Consider the following 26,286-nt stretch of genomic DNA (forward strand, 5'->3'; position numbering starts at 1 on the left):
GGCTGGTGAGGGGCAAGCTGCCCGGGAGCTGGGCTGGGAGGAGAGAGCCGCGCAGCCGGGAATCGTGCACATTCCGTTAACAGACACCTGCTTAGAAAGGCCAACTTCTTGTGATGTCTGGCTTGTCATTTTCTACCAGAAGAAAATAGTATTCCCTCGCTGAGCTTATTTTCTCATTTTAAAATAACTACAGCCCACAACCTATTTCCAAAAATATTAGGACTACAACAATACAGTAAGTGCTTTAGGCTCCTTCCAACAACAGTGAAACAATCACCACAGGAAAAAAATGCTTCAAGCTGTATTTGAAGTTTAATAGTTACGCAGCTGGCGCATGTTTTTAACCCGATGTGTCCGCACACTTTAAAGGCATGGTATTGAAGCGTGCAGGTCCTGATTCCTAATCTCACCTAGGTCCATGCTTTGCCATTGCTCTCTCTCCTCCTCACTCCTGACTCACCAGCTGTGAAAATTTAATTACCAAATTGCAAAAGTGATCATTTCATCCATGCAAATGTCTTGCCATGAATTTCATATTTTAGAGCATCAATAAACATTCTGAGTGCAACCCAAAAAAGGCTTCTTATAAGATTATAGTCAGCATTGAGGAATCAGGCAAGGAATGACCAAAAATTAAGTTTGTTATTAAGTTACAGCATGGGACACTGTGCATGTGCAGCTCAGAACTGCAGGAAATGGCTTTCCCTGAGACACTACCGGATAGAATTTAATGCAAGATGCCAGAGAGGTACAGGCTTGTAAGAAGGTCTCTGCCCACACTGACGGAGGCAGCATTTCCCTGGGGCTTCTGCACCTGAACCTTTGTCACCCGCCACCCCTCCTCCACCTGAGCCCCGCATCACCCTGCGAACCTCCACCCATTCCTTTCAGCCCCAGAAACAGGGACACCTCCCCCCCACCATCTTGCTATTAAGTCAAATCCAGAGAGCCCCCTGCTACAGCAGAGGAGGTTCGACTTAAAAAGAAGCCTCACACTGTCACCAGGTACCTTAGATGCTTCTTTAATCTTTGACTCAAAACCCACTTGAAAATAGCTTCAGAGCTTCAGCATCTAATGTCACATTGGAAATGCAGTTCACATGGCGAGAGAGAGAAAGGGTCACATAGAAAGCATATGACAGATTTCCCAACTGACCACCTCTGTCGCTAGATATTTTAGCTCACAATCAACATAGCATTGAATAGATTGCATTTAAATAGTGCGTTAGGTTTGCAACATGCTTTCCCATGTATCAGCTATTGAAAACTTCACAGTGATCCTGGAGGTCATTTAGAAGCTTGTTTTCAGGTGAGGAAATAGATTCAGAGAAGGTAAGCAAGCTAAAGTCTTACATCTAGTAAATTGGTTCCATTGGGGTGGGGTGGGGGGGCTCCCTTCCACCCTTCCCTCTGCTGTCATCTGTTTACTACATCGGTGTAGGCTCCCTGGGTAGGCAGGGGAGTGAGAGGAGAGGAGGCCAGCCCTCACCCATGAGTCTTGAGGGGTGATGGAAAGGATGACTGTAGAGCTGAGCACTGTTCCACCACCTCCCTGACCCCAAAGAGTGCCCTTTAAGAGTCTACGACAGGATAGCCTAGTTTTGAAGTCTTTCTGAAAGACTCCAGGACTCTACTGTGTCCTTTAGCAAAAAGTGAATGCTGCCCCAGCAGGCCATTGGTCCTTGTTTGCACAGCACTCATTCATTCATTCATTCATTCATTCATTCACTCATTCACTCATTCATTCATTCATTCATTCATTGTCTGCCCCTCCTCACTAGGATATAAGCCCCATAAAGGGCAGGAATTTTGTCTGTACTTGATATCAGCCTCTGAGTATTAATCCCAGCACTTGATACAGTGTCTTGCATGTTGTAAGCTCTGAATAAAAGTGTGTTGAGTAAGTGCACAGTTCCTATGAGGCTCCCTTATTGTGACTAAGTTATCTCACCACCTTGTGTGTTTAAGACCATGGGCAAAGTCCCCAGAAGGACAGGAAGATGGTGCGGGCGGGAGCTGCCCAGAGGGGGTCCTCTCTGTCCCGGGCGGGAGCTGCCCAGAGGGGGTCCTCTCTGTCCCGGGGGCCATACTAATGTGGGGGGCCGGATAGTAGCTCAGTGCCAACAATCATCTTTCAAAACACTGAAAACGGGGAAGGGTTAATTATAGTGTAACTTAGTATTTCTTTTTTTAATCCCTAGATAGACTTTTGAGACACAACTGTCGATTTTGATATTAAAGCAAATGTGTATCATAATTTACAACTAAGATCCCTAAAGGAAACGGGTACTACCAGATATTGATTACACCTCTGTACTAAATGCCTAATGAATAACAGATTATTCTTCATCAGAATAACACACAGCTTTAGCTCTTTGTGCCTTTGCACTGCCCGGACACCACGCAGGCCGCAGGCACCTTGAAGAGCTGGACTTGGGAGCACGTCTTTGGGCACCCATGGGAGACTGTTAAGGCAGCTGCGATGCAGAAACACTGGAGCCCTGCGAACCAAGCGTGGCTGGAGCTGATGTGCTGGACAGACATCTAGAACCTTCTGGAAAGCTGCACAGCCACGGCTGCTCAGCGGAGTGGGGACTGCCTTCTGCTGTGAAACCTCTGACTGGTGTGGCAGGAACCAAAACATGTGCAAGACCATTTGGTAGTTAACCCTGTAGAGAAAACAATGGAACTTAAATCCACTAATAGTTCCCTTACAAATATGGTTTCAACAGATGAGAGACTTATATACAAACCACATCCTCAGGACCCAGTAAAAGCTGTTTTGGCTCAGGGTGCGGTAATCACTGCGAAAGGAGTCAGCCTCAGTGGTGATCTCGGAGGGCTGATGGCAAGCAAGGTAGCTCAGATGCTAACAGGGGCCGAGAAGCGACGGACTGGGTAGCACAGATTAGATGCTGAGACTGAGAATGGACGGCTTCAGCAGTGGGGAGAACAGGGACACCGACGGCAGCAGCAGCATTTGTAGAGAAAGGAAGGAGGTTGGCCTACAACACCCAGCCCCTGGGTCTCTGCCAACTGGCGGTATACCTGTCTGCTATTTCAAGAATACAACCATATATTAGTAGAATTTTTTTAATAAGCTGAAGAAAGGCTATGTGACTTATCAAAACAAGGAGGTACAGGGTTTCTAAATAAAAAGGAACATCTGAAATCATTAGCGTTGTTTGAAATGACTGTCTGGTTTTGAAGATTTCAGTATTTACGTGAAATTTTAACAATTTTTGAAAAGTGCCTGGAAATTGGTGTTAGCGTATCAAATCTCCTTCAGGGACAATTGTAAAGCTTGTCATGCACTGGAACTCTACCTGACTTGGACCAACCCCAGGACGGTGCAGGGCCACCTCCAAATAGACTCAGTTGCCCTGCTGAGGGAAACTTCAAAGGGGAACTCACTTTCTAAGGAGAAATTGTATCGTTTTAAAAGATATTAATTCGTATAAAATAACATACTCTGCTATAAACCACCACTAAAAACCACAGTGTTTTAATTTGGTACTTAAATGACATTTTTGGAGTGAAAATTAATGTAATGAAGAGTAATGTATTGATTCGCCAAAGTTTTGTAACGTAGTGAAGGTGTTACCTTCCTTGGATTTGTGCTTTATGAGTCAGTGTGCTGTATCATGGGCTGGTTATGCTAACTGAAAAAATAAAGTCATTACCAGAATTTTGCAGCACTCTAAACTTAAAAAAAAAATCACACAGCCTCAAACAACAAAGTCCAAATCTTGGGGGTCTAGGAATAGTCTGGAGTGCCTGCACAGGGGACTTGGCTTCTCTATGTCCTGATTCCCCAGCAGTTACAACGGAAGGCAGGAAAGACTGAGGGGAAGAAGGGGGGAGAGGCAAGAAAAGGCAGAGATGACGGAGTTGGTTAGGAAGGAGGTGTTTTATGTGATGGGCACATTTTTTTTAACCTAATAGTTAAACACACAAAAATAGGCCTGGTTCTGTAAGGTGTTTGATAAAAAACCCTGGATATCAGAAGCCTTATTTCAACAATGTTTAGAGAATATATTGTTTGGTGTGATCCCAGGTTTTAAGTATAAAATGTAGTATATTTATTTACATATTTAGAAAATACTTCTAGGAGTTCTCTGGTAGGCAAGGTCAAAGGTCCCCTCATGCCTGGTCCCTTGAGGCAGCAGTGTCCTGGAGGTGGCTGGACTCCCAGGGGCAGAGCGTGCCAATCTTGCATCAGTTCCCAACTCCCAGCCCAGAGGCATGACCTTGGTAGTTTGGAATTGGCCATGGTAAGAGTATCTGTGTCACAGAAATGGATAAACAATCAGGGCTTTTTAATTTTTTTCAGAATTCTGAGGCTAAACATTTACCAATGTACCACTGACTGAGGGGTCCTTTTAATAATAGAAGTATACAGTGTTGGCCACCTGTGGCCCTGGAGAAAAGGGTGTAACTGGCCGTGTCTTGTGGGCTTAGCTACCTGGAAAGTAGGACTGGAGGACTGTGGAGATGAGCAGATCTACAGCATAAGGTGCCCAAGCTCCTTCGGGGTAAGAAGGTGCCCTGCTCCACCCTGCTTACTGAAATTCACAGTAGGGAGATTTGTTAGGAGAATTGTGGGGTGATCTCAAGCAAAACCTAGCTTAGCAAAGGGCAACAGGTCATGACATAAAATTAGCCTGAGGAAAAAGGGTTATTTAGACTGATCCAGACTCAACCCAAAGGCCTTGAGGGTTCGGGAGGGGGCTATACACCCCCCAGCTGGGTCATTCCTCAGAGGTTTCGTGCCTTGGGAATCCATGACTATGACCTTGAAGCTAACATGTGAAACACCTTTGCAATGTCTCAGACTATGGAAGCCATCAGTCCAATAGCACAGAACAGTCTTCAAGAGCAATACTAGGAGGCAGCGAGTGGCAGAGGAGTGGCGAGTCCCTGGTGCTGCGCGTGCCTGGCAGAACTGAACCGCTGTCCCAGGTAAACTCCTGCAGCTTTTCAACAAAGAAAGGGAAGGGGGTAGCCCTTCAGGATTCACGAGGGAGACACTGGGCTTCATGTTAACGGGGTACTATGGGTGCTCAGGCCGTCTCATGACAAGCAGGGACCGTTCTATACGTAGATATGGAAGAAAATATATTCCAATAGTAAGAATGATTATCATGAAGATGTTGGTATCTCGGATGACTTGCTTTACACTGTTTTCTATAGTTATTTAAGAAAAGTAAGGCCTAAGCCCTTATGTTTTATTATTGTATCAAAAACATTCAAGTTCCTCCCAATGGCAGGAAGCTGCTCCCAGACCCAGAGGGTTGGTACTTTCAGACTAATGGGGGAACCACCTGGACTGCACCCCCCAGTTCTGTCCATCGCAGGGTCTGCCCCATGTGAGGCCCTGGGGCTCTGCTATGGGACAAGTGTGGGCATGGGAAGGTGATGGGCTGTCACGGCCTCAGCAGGACTGAGAAGAGAAACTGAGTCACAGCCAGGATCACAGACGCCAGCACCAGCAACACCGAGAAGGTCACCTACCCCAGCTGCTCCCAGCAAGGCCCTGGCACTGTATTAGCTGAGTGGGACTACAGCTGATCTCTTATCTTTTTCTTAAGATGTTCTTATAATTAAAAAATAAGAGGCAAAAACAAGATTAGCCAACAGGCAACAAGTAAAATCTCCTCTGGCTATTATTTAAAGTAGGAACTCCGGTCAAGATGAGACTTCTGTGCTATTTTTCCTTGTTGAGTGTTTGAGGGGGATTGTTTTTGGTGGGTATGAGGCAGGGTGAGGAGGGGGATACTTTTCTTCTAACATTAAGCTGACTCTAGAGAGATGTGTCTCCAACTCCTGAGAGCAGGAGGAATGCCTGATGCCCGCAGCTCCACCTGCCTGTCTGCCCACCCCCGTCAGTGACAAGCTCCTCTGCCAGACAGAGGGGAGGGCAGGAGCCACTCAAGCTCAGACTTCAATATCTCCCTCTCCACGTGCTAACATGGGATCAATGAGATCTAAATTGAAATATGTGGTTGAACGGCTTTCTGAAAAAGGCCTGTGCCTCTGAGTCTTTGCAGAAGTTAAAGGCTCCAGGGGAAGGGTGGGGTGGGGCGAGGGCACTCCTGTGGATGGCGATGGTGCCCCTCACCCTTTGCACAGAGGCAGCAGAGAAGAGAACGGATTGTGCTGCTGATGGACGGGAAGTGGGGTTCGAGGAGAGGGGTTCTCCAGAAAGCAGAGTCTGGGAGGTGAAAGCCTCTGCACTCCTTCTCTATTAGGGACAGCTGCTCCATGGGCAGAAGAGGGGGGTGAAAAGCAAGGAGGAAGGGTGCCCTGCGGGGTGCAGCACGTGGAGGGCGCTGACGGGCCTCACCCCCTCCCAGAGGCCACTGAAAACACGCCTCGGGTCACTCAGCCTGGAGGGAAAGCGCTGAAAGCGAGTCCAGCAGCTCTCCTCTCAGGTTGGAGGTCCACCCCCCAGGGTGTGGGTGCCCGGCCCTTCCTGCCGAGCATCTGTGTGCACCGGGTGAGGCTCCACGACTTCCCACGCTCACGTCACCAGGGAAGCCCCAGCGCGGAGGCAAGAGGCCTCGCACAGGCCCGAAGCTGGGTGCTGTCGGAAGGCACCTGCATGGAGCTGGCGGTGGCCGTGGGTGTCTGATCACAGCCACTGGACTTGGAGCCCTGGGCTCACCTTCACCTGGCCAACTCCTACAGATGCTTCAGAAATCAGACCAGGCGCTCTTCCTCCAGGAGGCCTTCTCTGACCAGCCACTTCTCCACCCTTCCACTAAACTGATCCACTTAATGCGCACACTGACAAGTTGTTCCAGCCAGAAAGTTCTTAGAGTCTGTAAGATAAATTACTATTAAGTACACTAAAAAGTCAACACTCCAGATGTTGATTTAACACAGCACGAACATATACCCAAGATAGGCTCTGTGGTGATTTTTAAACTCTTGTTCACTGTGGCAGAAGTTGATAGTGATCCCCAAATACTCATTTCCCGCCTTCTACAGTAATATGGTGATACTAATAGTTTTTATCTGGGCGCAGGGCCTCCCAGAATGCATTTCTCAGGCTCTCTTACAACAAGGTGTAGCCATATCACCCAGTTCTGACCAACAGTATGTGAGTGGAGTACAAATACCAGGTGGGGCCCTTAACAGGAAAGAGTGAGGGCTCCCCTAATGCTTTTCTCCCCTCCCACTGGCTTGAAAGTGGGTGGACAAGAGCAGCACCTTCCGGGTGGAGGAACAGACATAGGAGCCTGGGGCCCTTCCCGGGGTGCCTCTCTCCCAGCCCTGAACGCTGGCTCCCGACTAGGTGAGGAAGTGGCACACATCACACATTCTCTGCCTACATGAAAAAACTGTATTGACTGTCTGATGTACTTAGGACTTCCAACGTTCTAGGAACCCAGGCTAGGGATCTGGAGAGAGAAAATATAGTCCCTACCGAAAAGAAGCTGTTAGCCTAGTAAAGAGGGAGGCTATTAAAAAATTACACACACACACACACACACACACACACACACACACACACACACAAGTGCTGACAGAATTAACTACAGGTGCCACCTGACTGCATGTGAGAGGGCTTCCTGAAGGAGGTGATGTCCACACTGACTTCTAAATAAGCCAAAGGAGTTGATGAGGTACAAAGAGCAAAAGGAACAGCATCAACAAAGACGGAAAGGCAGGAGAGAGCGTGGTGCTTCCAGGGGAGAGGCAGTGCAGCCTGTGGTCAGGCTGCGTGGGTTCAAACCTTAGTGTCACACTTACTGGCTATAGGGGAATTACTTAGGTGAGTTACTTAAGCTCTCTGTGTCGACTTCCTCGAGTTGTCATTAGGACTAAATGAGAGAACCCATGTAAAATCCTTAGCACAGCACTTGACTCGTAATGTTATAGCAGAGTAAAAGCTAAGAAAATTCCAGGACAAGCAGAATAGGGAAACTGAGACAGAATTAAACAGCAGTTTGCAGTCACCTAGTCAATCCTGTCTTCCCTAAACAGGGACACTTAAGAGTAAGTGGTTTGCACTTCTCCTCCCCAACCAGAGGGTAAATAGCTTATGTTACCCTACTCAGGGAGACAGGTAGCAGAAATCCAGTTAGTGCCATTTGCCAACCGCACCCAAGGACAGACAAGTTAAGAGAATAAATTTTATTTTGGTACATGGGCATAAAGCTGATGACTATTCTACCGATCTGCCCCCAAAACCTCCCCTAAACTCCCAGCCTTTAAAAGCCCTGAAAATGAAGGTCCCAATGCGCTCTCCCTCCAGGGAGCATGCCCCTGCCATCTTCCCCCTTCTTCCATCTAAGGGACCCCATGAGACTTGCAACCAGGGGAGCAATCAACGGGCAGAGGCAGCTCAGTCCCAGGGCACGCTCTCTCCAGGGAGCATGCTCGTGCCATTCCCTTCCCCCCTCCTTCCCCCACAGGCATGTGTCTCCTAACCTCTAGGGACCCAGGAGACTTGCAACCAGGGGATCAATGAGCAGCAGCAGCTCGCCTGGGGCTCACCCCCTGAACCTGTCTCCAAGGCCCCCTTTTCCCTGACTCCCCAGTGAGGCAAAGCAGCCCAGCCTGGGCTCTCCGTTGCTTCTAGGCCCTTCCTCGTTTTGCTATCCTAAGTGTGTTTTTGCTGCAGCCAATGAATTCTTGCTTGCTTTTCTACACTCTCTTGATTGAAATCTTTCCTTCAAGAAGACAAGAACCGAGGTCCCCTCATCCCCTCCCTGGTAACAGTGGCACAGAACAGGCCCAGTGAACACTAGCTTAAAAAAAGAAAAACGCAGGTACGGTTGGAACCCAGAGGGCAAAGTGAAGAGTTCCCAAGATGAGGCTGGAGGACAGTCTGCGACCACATCATAAAGAGGTGGACTCCCTCCTGAAGCCTAAGGGATTTTAGGCAGGAAGCCAGCATGGTCAGATAGGTTCCAGTCTCCGAGAGCTCAGTTTGACAGCAGAGGGACATGGTCAGAAGGCGCCTGGCCTTCTTTCTAAGTGAATCTTGGCTTTTCACAAAGAAAAGCATTACTCCACACATTGCTCTCCCTATACAAATGTTTTGTAAATTGTAATGGTGAAAGTGGGTGGACTGAGTAGTATAAACAGTTTACTTACCTAGTAATGACAATTCACAACTTCTTCGGACGGGCACTCACTGCCTCATCTTGGTCTAAAAGGAAAGCTTATTATAATAAAACTTGACATAACGGACTAATTCAGGTGAAGGGGTGTCCATTAAAACTGAAAGTCTGTTATGGAATAGTAGGTTTTCCGAATGGGTATGTTAAAAAATTGACAAATTAGTTAGTTTACCTGTTTTTACTTACATAGACACATTGTGTAATTAAAATTAAGTATGTACGAAAGGTTTACTTTCACAGAAAAGCTTTCTGTATGTATTACAGTAATTTTAAGTTTACACTGAATAGGTCTAGAAGATGCGTGCATTCCCAGTCATGGGGAGTAAACAGATGCACAGGCTGGACGTGGCTTAGCGCAGTGGGAACATCGGCCTGTGCGCTTCAAACTGCTGCAGAAAGTCACGCCACAGCAGAACCAATTACTGTGCACGGTGAATGCAGTGTCATCACGCGCTAATCATTCCCCGCACATTTTTTATGAGCGGTGACTCTCGGATTTAAATATGTGGATCAGATTTGAGGTATGTAATGTTTATTTATGCAGGCAAAGTTACCAGTGTTTTTTCCAACACATGGCCTATTTGCTAAAATTTGTTTAAAAATAACAGTGAATTAATAACAAAACAAAACAAAAAAATCACCTGTTAATTTAATTATAAGCAAATCTTGGTTAAAAGCATTTTAAAATTAACGGGGTATTAATTTTCACATATGACATATGGACTGGAAGTTTTGTCCATTAAATCCAAAGTCCATTAAATCAAGGTCTGCAAAATAGAGGGTTTACTGTGTTTCTTTTGCGATTATTATTCTATAACAGCCTAAACTCCCACTTCCTGTCTTGCTGAGAAAAAGGTCCATGGCCAGGTGACCAAGAGTACCATTCTCCACCTGAATGAGGGAAGCCCGCAGAGGGCTCCCTCACAGGCAGGGCTAAATGCACTGGAGCTCTTCTCAGGATGGAACCTGACTTTCTTTTCAGTCTGATTGTTTCACACAAGCATATCAGAAAAACGCTCAGGCCTCTGCCCATTTGTTTACATCCTTCAGAAGATCCCAGTGTATTGACCAGAGTTCTGGGAGCAGAGTGCTCCTGGGGGGTCTAGGGGGGGTTCTCTGAAGCATCACCACCTGGTGTTCGCCACCCAGCCAGCTCATGTAATGATTTTCCTTCCTTCTGAAACAGTGAGTACCAAAAATATTGGACTCCTTTCCTTTAATAAAGAATGCCAAATAAGGTCTGCACACTTCCCTGTAAAATATCTTCACAACCGCACTAGGGGAAATAAATAACATGTGGAAATCTCAAATAAAATCTCCATAAATCAAGATTTAATGGGATTTCTCCGTGGGCAGTGAGTGTATCCAAATTCACCAAAATCCTGAAATCTTCCTAGGAAAGACAATAAAAAGCACTAGAATACCTTCTATTTTCTGGAAGGGTAACCAGTTAGGTCTGCAGAGCCTCAGCAACAAAGGCATGGGCAACCCTTGGTCTCCGGATTGTACATTCTAAAATACTGGTGATCAGGCACGGAAGAAGAAAACTACATGAAACACTCGGGGAGACACACACAAGCTGGGAATCCTCTGCCTCTGAAAAGGGTGCCCATCCATCATGGGTTCACTTCGGATCTCCCAGGCCCTCCTACTGAAAGTCAAACTCTTCATGGGAATTCACAGTTAAGTCTCTCAATTTCTGGAGACTGGTTCTGTCCCCTCATTAGCAGAGGCAATCTCCTGTTGTGTCACAACGCATGGCTAACGTTCCATTATAGCTTCTCTGTCACTTAGCTCTAATTACTCTAAATTAGTGTTTTCCCATGGCTCAGCAAGAAGGGAGGGGCAAAACCTCTTCTCACTCTTTGAATGTCTCATCGATTCCTCACCCTCAAACATTCCAGAGACAGGTGGCAGAGCTACCCCGGACTCTAGCTTTGTCTGACAAAACAGAGCCCTGGCAGCATGACCCCCCAAGAGTGGGGAACAATGAAAATGACAAATTCCGTTGGTTCCAACGTCCTTTAATCACGAGCTCACCAAACCTTTCAGTGATTTCTGCCTTTGAAAAGCAGAAATTGTCATTCACAGGTTGGGGCAAGCTTCAGGATTATCGCTATAGTTCCTCAAAGTCAGCTCGTAAACTAGGAAAGCGCCCAGAACATGCATATATAGGTTCACCCCATCCCCAGGGTGCTGAGGAATTCATGACCCATTAGGCACTGCCACCGGACTGAAGTTAGTTATGCACCTGTATCATTTCTTCTCGTAGATTAGAAGGTCTGGGAGGGCAGAGATAACATCTATTGCCTCTTTACTTTTGGGAACAAGCTGGAAAATAGAAGCATGCGCACACACACACACACACACACACACTGTATAACCTACAGCCCAGCACAGTGTCCTTCCATTACATTTTTTAACTGTTCAAAATGAAAACAAATGTGTTCAAAGACTTACTGACAAAAGCAAGATATAAAACTGTCAATACAAGTTATTCTCAATATTGCCCAATATAGCTACAGAGAACTGATGCACAAGAGGGAGGTAGTTAGAAAACACGAAATGTTAACGATAGTTATTCTAAGTGGCAGGATTTGTCTTTATTCACAAAATTTCCAAGTTTTTTTTTCAATAAACGCATATTATTTTGATAACCAGGGAAATGTTATTGTAAACATGTTTTTTTAACAAGTGTTGTACATCTAAATTGTCAAATGGGTCCATGTATGGTTTTCAAGGTGCTGAAAGTATCTGAGTTCGCGATGAGGGCGTAAGAGTTTAATGGAGCCAAGAAAGAAGACAGTAAAGACGACATTCTGTTCTGTGCACCCCGAGACGCCAGGAGCCGCCGCCTTCTCAACGTGGCCGGGCAGACTAAATGGGAAGGAGCCCCCCTTCTCCAAGCCACACACACCGGGCAGAACTAAGCTCTGACGCTGGGAGGATGACGGGGCTGCAGGAAGAATGCTAGGCCAGGACACCGGGGCCTCCCCAGCACACACGGGGCCTCTGGAGGTGCCAGCGGGGCGTTCCGGGGAGGCCTCCCTCCTTGGCAGGCTGCAGGCCTGGGGAGCCGGGCTGAACTGCCCCCCGCTCACGCTCTGGGGCCTTCGCACAGGCACAAGCTGCCACCCTGTACAGAGCTCAACAGATACCTTTCTAGAAGTATAACTACAGTGTCATTATCACACCTAAAAAAGGATTCCTTTAGGTCACCTAATGTCCAAGCTATATTTAAGTTTTCCCAATTGTCTCAAAAATATCTTCTTTAAGTTGGTTTGTTGGAAGTGGAATCCAAACAAGGTTCATGCATTGCATTTTCATTAAATGCACTTTAACCTAACAGTTTCCCTTTCCCGTTCTTCATCCCTGCCACTTATTTATTGACAGAAGTAGGCTATTTGTCCATCAAATTCTTTTCACTTGTATAGCTTTGTAGTGTATGCTGTGAGCATGTGTCACAGCTCTTCAGCTAGTCCTTCATTTACTGGCATTTGCGTTCTCTCCGCTTGCACTTACTGTCTCGTGCCACAATGAAGACTGTGTGTGTGTAATTTCACATTTTTGCCAGTAAATCTTTAAAATGGATTTCTAGAAGCAGGATTGCAGGGGTAGAAGGTAAATACATACGGAAAATTGGGAGAGATTTCATCAACCCTCCTCCACAGGGGTTGTACCATTTTACATTCCCACCAACCACATAAGAGTTTGTTTCCCCAGAGTCCTGTCAACAGAGTCATCAAACATTTGATATTTTATTTTTATGTTTTGCCGGGTTTACATCTCGACAGATGGGTTATTATGTTTTTTCTTCTCTTGAGTTTTGTTTTCAGCCATCTCAAGGAGGGGCTGTCTTCTCCCCACATCACTAGCACTGGCTCTGAGCCCGTGTCCTCTGCATTCATCGCGCGTGGGAGCCAGTGCTCCTCCCGGTCCCCAAAGCCCAGCGGAGACTCAGCCGCCCACCCCATCACCTGCGGGCGCCCCCCCCAGGTCTCCCCCTCTCTCTTCTCCCTGGGTTTCCCTTCTCTCGGCATAGCTTTACCTTGCCTTTCCTTTATTTTGAATGAAGCAAAACATTTTTCCTTATGATTCTAAGCAATTTGTGATTCTTTTTCTGTGGCCTATTTATTCATATCTCTTGTCCTTTTTCTAAAAATCAGCCTATCCATTTTCAAAAGATGCATCATCTGAGGGAGAATTTCATGACAGCAAAGCAAAGAGAGTATCGGTTAGAAATCTGGATGCTAAAAATAACCCTTGTCATGTATTTAAACACAAGCAAATATTTTCTGCTATTCTCAACACTCATGTCTTCAGTTGGGAAGAAAAGCAACTTCGAGCAGACAAAGCCGTAGAGGGTAGTGATGCTGAATCTTTTAAATGTAACGGGAGCATTTTCCAGATTGGTCAGATTTTCAAGACACACTGGAATAACTATGGATGGCATTTTCTTAGATTTAGTGTATATTGTTACTAGTTTGCTTAAGACATATTTTATTTATTTATCATGAAACATTTATTTTAATTAGAGTAAAATCTCACTGCATCTACTTACATACAGGCATACCTCACTTTATTGCGCCTCACAGATGTTGCGGTTTTTTATAGATTGAAGGCAAGACCCTCTACCAGCAAAACGATTACGACTCACTTTATTGAGATTATCACTTAATTGTGATTATCCACAATATGTCTGAGGTATGCCTGCACGTAAATAAATGTTCTCACTTTTTATATTGATACATAAAATTGGGAAAGTTATGGATGCTAACCCTTGTCTCATTCTAGAAATAAACAATATTCATCCAGATATAGAAATTGAGTTTAAAAATCATATTAAGTTTATTTCTAATATGTTTAATTTTTCTTTAGTATGTGTTTATCAAAATTTATAATACATTTATATTATTTTGATCCACTGTATATGAAAATATAACTACAATGATAACCTAATCTAAATAATGTTTTAACATTTAGAGACTTAAGGTAAGAGGAAATAAAATGAATTACAAAACTTATTTACATGCATATATTTGTTGCAGAAAACACAACAGAGCAAGCATAAAAGACTTCAAAGCATAAAAATATGCTAGCATAAAATTTTGCAAGGTAAGTGGAATGGAAATGCAAGTTCAAAGGGAAAAAGTAAAAAAATAAAATTTCCTACTTTAAATATTACAGAAGAGCCTTTACAGGAAAGAAAAACTTATGCATGTATTTTTAAAATAAGGACAGCAAATATCATATTATTGCAGTACTTAGATTCCATTAGATATATTTACAAGATCAATACATCAGTTTTAATGAAAAAAATAATTACTACATGCCAGAAATTATATCCTTTGCTATTATATAAGTCTGTAATAAAAAATTTTAGATGTCAGCTGCAAAGTATTCGATGGGTACACTGTCTTTCAAAATGTTTGCTTGGATGGATCTAAGCAAAAACAACAACATCAGCCAACGTTTTCTGAGCCATTACCACTCACCAGACACTATACTAAGTTTTCTGGTAATTTAACAGTCTAATGACAGCCGTGTGAGGCGTGTATTATTATCTTTGTTTTACAGAGGAGGAAGCTAATGTGTGAGAGGTATCACGTCATCTGTAGTTTGCTCTATAATATTTCAACGTGAAGAGTGTGCTATAAATGTGTGTGTTAGTTTAGGCTACCCCCGGTGGCTGTCCTGCCCTAATCAGGATCTTGCTTCAGGGGTGGTGCTGGCATTTAATCAACAGGCTCCACTCCAGAGGAGGCTACTACGGGCTCCTGAGCTATTTTTATCTCTAAGCAACACTTGAAGTTTTTTCATTAGCATAATGGATATTAAAAATGAGTTTCCACTGGTAAAATTAACAGTTTGCTCAACATATGTGGATGGCTAGAAGGATTGAAAGGACCCACTGCCTGAATGGTGCGTAAGAAACTCATCCCTGTCATTGACCACCACGGAAGGTCCTGCGTCCACCTTCTGATTCCAGAGGCCTCTTGGTTGCCTGACTCTGACAGAGTGGCTCACGGGACCCTGTCACTGGGATGTAGTTCATATGTCTCAGAGGCAACCTTTGTGTGAGGAGTACACCATGGGGACTGGGAGCTGGGATCCCATCAAGCTTACAGAACAGAGAGTGTGCGTGTGCATATCGCGTGCCTGCTAGTAAACGTGAACGCCTGGCAGAATTCAGCCTGAGACCCCCTTTCCCTGAAACTCAGTATCGAGGGTATAGCAGCCCATGTAATGTGTCCCCACTTCCCCAAATATCAGAGTGTCCAACATCTACCAAGAACGGTTTGTGCTCTGCCCACCTGGGATAGGTGTGTTAAGAAACCTGTCTCCCGCTGTCACCCACCCTCCTGACTGTCCTGCTCCATGGTCTCCATGGACCCCACGGGAGGCAGGAATTCAGGGTTGTCAGAGTGGGGTTAGGAGCCAGGGAGGGAGCTGAGTGATAGTCTTCAAAAGCCTCCTTCCAGGCAAGCGTGAGGCTCAGTTAAGGTTCCCTCCAGGAAAACAAACGTTCAAGAAGTGTTAGCCGCGCTGCTAAGTTGGAACTTTCTCTCATTCAGCCAGCAGAGGCCCCACACTGTTCACCTACCCAGATAACAGCCCGTGACCACGGGCAGCGAGGCTGCAGAGGGAAGCGCTAACTCGGGAGGTGGCGAGTGGCAACCAAGCGACCATAGCTGTTGGCACTTACTTTTCTAAGATTCTTCATTTTCTCATTGGAGTCTCAGCCCCAACATGAAGAAATACAACTGGTTTATTGAGGAGCCTGACCTTGCTAGTGGCACAAACATTAACATAGTTGTGTGTTCCTTTCGTTATGAAGCTCGACCGTCAAATGCTGGCTCCTGTTTCCCCACTGGCTAGCAGGACGTCTGGGGCAGATCTAGCTGCCTTGTTATCAGAAGCTATTAAAAAGTCCATGCAGTTTATACCCCCCCATATTATGCCTGATGCAGAGCTTTTCCCTTCCAAACAACCACAGTCCGTTAAGTATAGGGGCTGATGTGGGGAGCGGTGGGGATCTGCACCCTCTCCAGCGTCCACACAGTTCCCTGGTGATCCGGCTCCAGGCCCACTCCATCCACTCCCTCAGTCTGGCCCTGGCAGTCCTGCCCAGAGCTTCTTGCATCTGGAGTCCCCCTCGCCTAGTCCTGCCCAGAGCTTCTTGCATCTGGAGTCCCCCTCGCCTAGTCCTGCCCAGAGCTTCTTGCATCTGGAGTCCCCCTCACCTAGTCCTGCCCAGAGCTTCTTGCATCTGGAGTCCCCCTCGCCTAGTCCTGCCCAGAGCTTCTTGCATCTGGAGTCCCCCTCGCCCAGCAGGCTGCTCTCTGGGCCCTCTGGGAACTTGCGCATAGGTCCCTGTCTAACCAGGCAGCGATGTCTGCCACCATGGCCACCCCCCCTCAATTCCACCAGCCCCATCCAATTTCCTTTACCCTGCCAGGTAGGTGGAGGGCAGTGAAGTCCAGTGCTGAAGTCAAGGTCCAATCAAGAAACTAAGACTGCGATTGAGCCGAATAACGGCCTCCCAAAATGTCCATGTCCTAACCCATGGAACCTGTGACTATGTTACCTTATATGGTAAAGAAGAAAAAAAAAGAGAAAAAAAAGCTTAGTAAAAGTGGATAAGCATCTTGAGAATGGGAGAGCACCCTGGGTTATCCAGGAGAGCTGCATGTAATCGCACAGGTCCTAACGAGAGGGGGGACGCCAGTCAGGGGAAGGCCGTGTGGGAGGAGCACAGCTCTGCCAGCACCTTGGCCTTAGCTCACTGGGGTTGATTTCAGACTTCCGAAGCTGCAAAATAATAAACGTGTGTTGTTTTAAGCTACTGAGTTTGTAGTAATTTGTCACAGCAATAATAGAAAACTAATACAATAACCGGCTACCCTTCCGGTAGAACCCCAACTTCACAGGTAACCCCTTGACCTCAGAGTTGCATAGGAACAGCCCCCCTAAACTGGTGGCTCACAACTCCAATTCTTCACTTTCTCCCTTGGCCCCCACCTCCTACCCTCACTCCTACCCGCTGCCAGCTGTCACTGGCCTACCTAGATGGGGTGTAGCACTGGGGTGATGGCTGCAGTTAGCTGGTGATTGGCCCCAATTTTTAGAGGCTGCTTGGCATCTTTCTCTGTAGAAAGTGGGGAATATAAGGCTCCTTTGTCTTCAGCTTTGGCCCTGGCCACTAATTCCCAGGCCAAGGAAGAGTCCTGCTCAGCATCGTGTTACTTTGGGGTCTGATCCTGGAGCAGTAGAGACCACAGCACCCTTCTCTGAGGACGCTGCTGTTCTTCAGGGTTAGAGCCCATGCCCCTCACTCGTCTGGTGCCCTTTACAGGAATTTAGGACTCTTTGTTAAGAGAAAAATATTAAAGTGCCTGTTGCAGTGCAACATACTGACTCATTCCTTTGTAACTAGATTCTAAAGGATCAACAGCAATGCCTGGGGTTCCTGTGGATTTTTAAATTTGTTTTTTGTGCTTCTGGTATCTTGTCTCACCTCTCGCCCAGCCCACAGCAATTAAATCCAGCAATTAGTATTAATATCATCGCAAGCAATGCAGTGCATGTGATTGGTGAAATCCACTCCACTACCAAAGGGGTTTCTTAGGGTTTACCCTCACCTCCTGCTTTTTATTGACCAGTATATCACTTAGGAGGTACTCAACTGCAAGTAGTAAGAAAACTGCCAAATGGTAGTGTCCACCAACAGGGAGCTGGTTAAACTGAGATATATCCACTACTGTGGTCTAAATGTGTCCGCCCAAATTCATATGTTGAAATCCTAATGTCTAGTGTGATGGTAATAGAAGGTGGGGCTTTGGGGAAGGTGTTCGATCGTGAGGGTGGAGCCCTCATGAATGGGATTAGTGCCCATGTAAAAGAGGCCAGAAGAGCTCTGTCTCTCCACCACGTGGGGATACAAGAAGCCTGTGACCTGGAAGAGGGCCCTCATCGGACCATGCCGGGACCCTGATCTCAGACTTCTAGGATCAAAACTGTGAGACGTAAATTTCTGTGGTTGTAAGATATTCACTCTGGTGCTTTGTTCCAGCAGCCCACTTGGGCCAAGACATCCACATAATGAAAAACTGCATGGCTGGTGGAAAGGAACGCTGCTGCTGCAGGCTGATACAGCGGCATCTCTGGGACATACTGTTAGGTGAGAAAAATCCGTTGTAGAGCGGTGTACATGATGTTGCCATGTGTGTAAGAAAATGTTAACATTCGCCTGAAAAACACGGAAACTACAAAGCAGCTGTTACAGCTGCCTGACAGAGGAGGTGACAGTGAAGATGGCTCAGCTGAGGACAGGCAAGAATGAGGCATCTCAGTGTGTCATCTTAGATTTTTCACTTTGAGCCAGACGAATGCATGATCTATCAATTTTTTATCTTTAAAAATGTGCTTATTATGATGTTACTACTTGGAAATTCTGTGCTATTCTGTGGGATTTTTGTACTATTTTTTGATAACATTTTGTAAGCAAAATTATTTCAAAAGGAAAAAATTTTTAGTCTTAGGGAGAGTGTTGGAAGGGTAACAAATAAAAGTCCTAAAAACTACCATGAATATGAAACATCCGTTGCTGAGAGGAAACAGGGCGAAGTGGGGAAGGGGGAGAAGGGCAGTAGAAAGCCAAGTGACTGAGAGGAACTGGAAGGACTGACCAGGAAAGCTGGCATCCTGGACCCCTTTCTAAGGGCTCCATGACATCTCACCCTCATTTTTACAAAGAGGAATCCACTCCTCCAGGTGAATCGGTGGTTCTTGACGTGCACACCCCAGGACAAACTTCAGCTTTGCTTTCCAGTCAGATGCTTTCCCTGCCTCTCTCTTCTCTCCAAACTGTACCAGGGGCACCTGTGGAGAAGGCTGGGCACTTGCAGCCGGACTCGGTTTGTGCCTAAGCTGGAAGCACTTGACACAGGCTACGGGGCTGGCAGAACTCAGGCATTTCCCTCTGCAGCAGGGATCATGCAAATTCAATCTCACACTGCGGGGCAATAGCAGTAAAAGCCTTTACTGCAGGTGACGAGCTTCCCACCAACCCAGGTCCTGGACACCAGAGGCCTGGGAGCCTGGCTGTAGCAGCACAGAGAAGCCTCTGGCGGTTTATCCAGGGGATCCTGTGGCTCAGCTCGGCTCGCCAAGGTAGGGCCCATCTTGACATTCTCGAAAATTCTGGGTACAGTGTTGCACTACCTCACGTCCTAGTCTGAGATTGCACTACCCCACTTCCCAGTCTGGGAGTCCCCAGAAATGTGACTGTGAGAATAGTGCAGCCTCCAAACAGTAGGAATCACAAGTGGAAACAGAGTTCGCTACACTGACACCTTGCCTTCAAGTCTATTTCTTTAGCCCTAACATCAAAGGAACCATCTTGATTTATTTAATGTGGATTCATTTTTCCAAACTAAACTTGATACGGTTGTGTTTTTTCCTTCAGTAATGGGGTGACAAAGGTGGATTCTATGGGCAGGATCTCTAGAGAGAGCGTAAGTTCTATACTATGTAGTAATGACTTCTATTTGTACAATAATATTATGTTGTACCATCTATCAAACACTTACTAAGTGCTTTGTATACTTGATCTTATTTAATCTTCATAACAACCATATAAAATATTTTCATCCCCAAAGCAAAGAGAAAAAAGATGAGGTGTAAAGGGTTTAAGTCCAAGACCACTAGGCCACAGTATTTCAACAAATCTCAGATGACACTGTTATTTTAAATAGCATTAAGAAAAGAAAAAAAAAATGCCACCAGTTAAACTAGATATGCCATCAATTGTGAGGCACTTTCCAAGTCAGAGGTGCTCAGCATGAGGAGATGCAGGTCTGGATCCCGCAAGCAATAGTGGGTGTAGCACCACTCTGCCGCTCCTGTTCAGTGGGCATTTTTACAGTCAGTATTGGATTTCTTCCTCAGAACAATCCTGAAAAAAGCAGGGATAATAATCCCCATTTTTGGAGGGGAAATAGGTTCAGAGGAGGTAAGCAATTTGCTCAAAGTCACACAGCTTGCAGTTATAACTCAAACAAAGAACTCCTAGCCCCTATTTTATTATTTCATCTGCTATATCGTGCAGCCTCCACTCACCCCAGGAAACACCTTTACTATTAATTAGTTATCAGTGGAATTATCTCAACAAAGATAGAGGACAGGCAGGCAAAGATCTCTTATTATTACACCCTGGCCAAATTACCTTGCTGACCTCTTTGGTTGGGAGTGAAATGCTGTCCTTTATCCAGTTTAATTCCTGCAACACTTACTGAGCATTATTCTATCAGCCAGTGGACACCCTATGAGGCAGGAGATCAAAGCTACTTTAGCTCACAAATTTTCTTATGAAAACTTTCAAACATACAGAAAAATGGAAAGAATAACACAGTGAACCCTCATATACCCCCATTTACATCGCACAATTATTCACCTCCTGCCATATTTGCACTCTCCATGTGTATATTGAGTAAACTAAGTGAGCATAAACTATAGACATCATGGTACTTCATCTTAAATACTTCAACCTGTATGGTCTAAGAAGGAAGATGTTTTTCCACACAACCATAATACCAACACACTTGTGATGGCCCGTTTATGCGTCAACTTGGCTGGACTACAGTCCCCAGCTACTCAATCAAACTCTAATCTAGGTGCTACTGTGACGATGGCTTGTAGATATTACTAAAATCCATACTCAGTTGATTTTAAGTAAAAGATCATCCTAGGTAATCTCTATTCAATCTGTCAAAAGTCATAAGAACAGAGCTAGGACTTCCTGAAAGGAGGAATCCCATCTGCAGGCATCAGCTTCGCCCGTGCCCAAGAGCTCAACCGCCCTTCTTAATGACCCTGTCCTACGGGTTTTAAACTTGCTGCCTTAGTTTCTTTGGGCTGCTATATCAAAAATGCCTTAGACTGTGTGGCTTAAACAACAAACACTTATTTCTCACCATTCTGTAGGCTGGAAAGTCCAAGATCGAGGTGCCAGTAGACCTGGTGTCTGGTGAGAGACCACTTCCCAGTTCATAGGCAGCCGCCTTGCTGTGTCCTCTTGCAGAAGAGACAAGGGAACTCTCTGTGGTCTCTTTCATAAGGGCTGTCATCCCATTCATGGGGACTTCACTATCATGATCTGACCACCTCCCAAAAGCCCACCCTTCAAATAGCATCACCTTGGGGTTTCAACAGATGACTTTTGGAGGGACACAGCATTCGGTCTATAGCATTTGCCTAGCCGGGCCCCACAATCACATAAGCCAATTCTGTGCCGTAGTCTACATCTCCTGCTCTTCCGTCTCTCTAGTTAACCTGGACTGATACAACACCTAAGAAAACTGACACAGCGCCCAGGGTCTCACCCTTTACTAATGATTCCTAACCTGAGGTCACAGGATGTGCTTCAGGGGACAGCCTGAAACTGTAGGTGGCATTTGGAACGTTCGTACACTTTGTGAACTTTTCTAAGGAAAGGCTAGCTTTCATCAAACCCTGAAAAAGTGCTTACCTCCCAAATGACCAAGAGCCACTGCAGTAAACACGTCTTTCTAGCTCCATAACCCTGACAGTGGTGGGAGCAGAAGGGACGGAGGCCACTGGCTGGCTGAGGCCCCTGGCTGGCTGAGGCCCCCGTGAATCCCTGAGAGAAGTCTGGTGTGGGAAGCAGCCAGCAGCCCAGTGCTGGTTCCAGAGTTTCACCCCCCTTTCACGGTGGCCCACAGTGTTTACAGTGTGTCAAACCTCTAAAAGACAAGGACAGAGTGGGTCCCTGCAAGTTTCATTGTCAGTGTCTCCAAGCACAGAGCATTGAAATTTAATCCTTATGGAGACAACAAAGCACAGTAAGGTTCTGCATTTAATTTTGATGACATTTTAAACAACTATTTCAGGGGGAGGGGAGCTGAATAATAAATTAGTCCTTTGACAAAATTCCTTCTTGCCAAGATTAAAAAGTAGAAGAGAGTAAAAATGCCTGTTATCAATGGTGAGAAAAAGGGACTGGTTGTTGACCAATCAAGTTTGAAGGGACCAATTAACATCAGTCAATATTAGAGACCAGAAAATGTTTTTTCAACAAAGTAGCACATTTCCAAGGAAGGATTTTCCCCTACTTTTAGTTTCATTAAGTCCCTAAAAGAGATCAGCTTACATAAGGCATGTCTCCTATTTACATCTAACTTGCACCAGGCAACCCTGCCAATGGAAAGGCAGGAAAGGATGGGCAAATCCCCCCTGGAAACTGCTCCTTTCTGAGCTGGGAGGGGCTAAGGGCCTCTCCCTCTGTGGGCTCCTTCACCCCCAGGCTAAACCCAGTTCAGACCCTGGGCTCGTCCATGTCTGAGCAGAAAACAGTCAGCAGCTCCAGGTACACTGTTCAGTGCGGTGGCCCCAGGACCATAAAGCTAATGCCCGACACTGCTGGCCTGGGCCCAGGTGGAAATGTTTTCTCCCAGGCGTTTTCTTGCCCCAATGAGCAGCCCCGTAGCCCCAGCTTCTTCCTTTTGTTTCCTTTCTTATGACCTGAGTTCCCACCTGTGACTGCAACCTTCCTCCAAATGTCTGAGTGGACAGGGAAGCAGGGTGCTTGACCCGAGGAGGAAACGCCACTCCAGAATTTGACAGGCATTTATGCCAATCTTCGTTATTGAGGTTGGGGAGGAGTGAGTGAGTTTCCTGAATCCTCAGATCAAAGTTTACAGGAGGCTGACAGATGTCAAAATGGCCCAGAGCAAGTAAAGGTCCTGCAGGGTCAGGACGCCTTAGTGCCACACCTTCCTGCTTGCTACTGAGTAAGCCAAGAGAGTTCAAGATTCGCAATAAAACAGAAGGAAATAAGAGAAATTTTAAAATAGTTAAAAATCATAAAAAGAAAACAAGACAATAAGTGAAGTGGGGGAGGGGTAAAAATGAAATTGATGAGAGACAATGAGATGAAATAAATATAAAAGCTAAGAAAAATTTGAAGGTAAGGGGGGATAAATGGTGATGGAAGGAGACTTCACTTTGGGCGGTGAACACAATACAATATACTGACGATGCATTATAGAATTGTACACCTGAGACCTACATGTCTTTATTAACCAACGCCACCCCAATAAACTCAATAAAAAGAAAGAAAAAAAGGAAGAACCATCACAAAAAGTAAACACAAAATAAATAAATCCCAGCTGTTACACTTAATAAATGTGTAGGAAAAGAAAAATGTCAAAGTGAGCCAAAAGAAGGTCGCAGTAAGTAAGAAACCTGTAGGGAAGGAAACACATAACTTTCCCCCTTTTCACAGTTCTTTGGCGAGGCCCTGCGAGTCAGTCCCACAAAGGACAGATTCGCAAGGGAAAAGCAAAGAGAGGTCTGTGGACATGTGCACCTCACAAACACACGGGGGCCCTCGGCGACAAGTAACTCAAAACAGCGGCTGGAGCTCGGGCTCATCCAGCATGGACGAAAGAAGAAACATTTCTAGGGAGGTGACAGGCAAAGGAAAGGGACCCTGAGTTTCTCGGGTGGCCAGCTGCGGGAAGGTCGACGCTGGGGGATGAGCGGGACGTCAGGGCCCGTCAGTAAAGTTCGTTACGTAGGTTCCTCTGGTGTAGTCGCTGGGCTGTTAAGTCTAGAGCTGCCTCTGGTGGTTAACCTCTCTTTCCTGTAGAGACAGGAGGGGGACACTTTTATAAATTTATGTCCTGCTTTTAGGCAAATAAGGAGAAGACAGGGAGCTTTTCTTATACCTGCTTCTTCTCAATTGTCTTCAGCTCAAAATAATCCTTGTGCCCAAGGGGCAGATTTGGGGGTGGCATATTCTAGTATCCTTCAGAAGCAGGCCATGACTATTAAGACACAGGCAGGTGAACTAAAAGGGCTCGAATACGTAAAAGACAATCTCATCAAATCAACTGTAACCTGAATAAAATTGAGCCCCCATGTTCCCGTTCTAGGGTGGAACAGCACAGGCCTGCAGCCGGGAGAAACCCGAGTCCGCTGCTAGGTGGGTCAGAGGAAACTAGAAGTCACCGCTGCAGGTCCCGGAGAAGGCGCGATGAGGGGAATGTTGGCGTGTGTGCCAGCGGGGCTCGTTTCCAGAGCCCTCTTTTGATGCATCTTATTGTCTAAGAGCTCGCGGGGCAGCTGCCAGGAACTTCATCAGGGGCCTACCCGTGTTCCCAGCACACCAGTCGGCTCTGCTGTGCCCCCCTTCTCTGGGCTGCTCTGTCCATGCACGGCCTTCTTCCAAGAGCCAGACAGCTTGGTAAGTGGCCACTGTCCCCTGGGACCTGCCACATCTCCTATTCTGATCTTTGTTCTCGAAGGATCAATGCTCCCCCAATCTGGAATTCTAATAAGTCACATTCCCTTACCACAAAACTATGAAGTATTTAAGAGTATAGGAGTAGAAAATTAACACTAAAAAGTTTTTTAAACTAAAACGGCAGAGCAGTGAAGGTTCAAGTTTAAAAACCAACAATCTAGGCCCTGGTAGCTTCTGGCTGGTTACCTACCTACAGGCTGTGCCAAGCTCAGGCCCAGGGAAATATGGAGATAGACAAGTGAGGGGAGCCTGAGAGTTGCAATTTGTTGTTATCTCAATATGAACTGACAAGCCAAAGCAACTACTTAAAAAGAAAAAAAGGCGATGGCTAGTTCCACTGTTATGCCAAATCAGCTCCGTCTCCTGTGCCAGCTGCAATCAATGGGCCGTGGCTGCCTGGAGCGCGGTGCTGAGCATCGTGAGGCTGCGTGCGGATTCCGCAAGAAGGGGCACCAGGGAGAGCTAGCAGCGCCAGTCGCGGGTGAAGGGGGGAGAGGCCCTGGGCACGCAGGGCACTGCTGCGTGGGCCTGGGAGCCAGCTCTCAGGAGAAAGCTGTGTCTCACCAGATACAGTCAGGTTCAGAAAGTCATAACCTGGATGGCCTGCAGGAGCCAGGCAAAGTGCCACGAAAGAAAAAAGTAGGCAGGAGGAGCCTGTGCCACAGTATGTAGAGAATATTTCTAACCGCAAGTAATAGAGGAACCAGGCAACTGGTTTGAATAATAGGGAACTGTATTATTTCACCTAATGAGACTTTGAGAGGCAGGGTGAGTGAATCATGCTTCAGTGAAGGTTCCTGCTCTCGCCCCCACTCTTCCCTTGGCTTTTCCCTCCTCTGCGTGGATGCCCATCACAGCCACTATACCTCCCCTCCCAGTGACTGGTCCAGGGTCCCAGGCTTAACCTGCCAGTAGCTGGTACTCTCAGGGCCAGTCCAGAGGTGGGCATATGACCCAATAGGCCTAATCGGACTGCAGGGAATAGCTTATACAGTCGTACCTCGGTTTTCGAACATCTCTGTTGACAAACATTTCGGTTTACGAACGCCAGAAACCTAGAAGTAAGTACTTAAGTTTTCGAACATGCCTTGGAAGTCGCACATGCCACACGGCTTCCTCTGAGCGCAAGACCCTGAGGCCTAGCTGTCAGCGGTGGATCCCTCGGTTTTTGAACCTTTCAGGACTCAAACGGTCTTTCGGAACGGAGTACATTCGAAAAGCAAGGTACCCCTGTACCGTGCTTGAAGGAGAGGTTTCCTTCTCCGCCGTGGTGAACAGGAAGCCTATCATTCAGTCGCTGCTGACCATCCATCTTGCTGCCGTGCGGGAAAGGCAGCTTGGGGACACTCCACGGCGCAGAGGAGAAAGTCGAGAGCAGAGCGGGAGGTGGAGCCAGAACCCTCACTGTAGCACATCACCACGCCCTCGAAGGCCAACGTGAGTCTCACGGGGCTAAAACCAAGGTGTCAGCAGGGCTGCGCTCCTCTGGAGGCTCTAGGGAAGAACCCATTTCCTTTCCTTCTCTGGCTTCTAGAGGCTTCCTGCATTCCTTGGCTCATGGCCCCTTCCTCCATCCTCAAAGCCCGCAGTGCTGCACCTCTCTGAATGTTCTCCACAGTAACATCTCCTCTGACCACAGCCAGGAAAGTGTTTCTGCCTTCCAAATGCCCATGTGATTAGACTGGACCCACCCCAATACTGAATAATCTCCATGTCTTAACCGAATCACATCTGCAAGTCCCTTTTGCCACGTAAGGTGATCAAGTCGCAGATTCCAGGGATTAGAGGTGGACAGCTTTGGGAGGACGTTAGTCTGCCTACCAT

General features: G+C 46.4%; 1 pseudogene across 1 annotated transcript; it reads left to right on the plus strand.

Annotated features, from left to right (window-relative positions):
* The first annotated feature begins 1,238 nt into the window (after positions 1-1,238).
* Positions 1,239-25,903, plus strand: LOC308557507 (PRELI domain containing protein 3B-like; annotated as a pseudogene). The gene is made up of 5 exons: positions 1,239-1,286; positions 2,408-2,623; positions 2,676-3,042; positions 21,120-21,162; positions 25,644-25,903. The product of its transcript is annotated as a PRELI domain containing protein 3B-like (transcript).
* Positions 25,904-26,286: the final 383 nt, after the last annotated feature.

Source organism: Miniopterus schreibersii (genome assembly GCF_964146895.1).
Source record: "Miniopterus schreibersii genome assembly, chromosome: 5".
In the NCBI taxonomy this organism is placed as follows: Eukaryota; Metazoa; Chordata; class Mammalia; order Chiroptera; family Miniopteridae; genus Miniopterus; species Miniopterus schreibersii.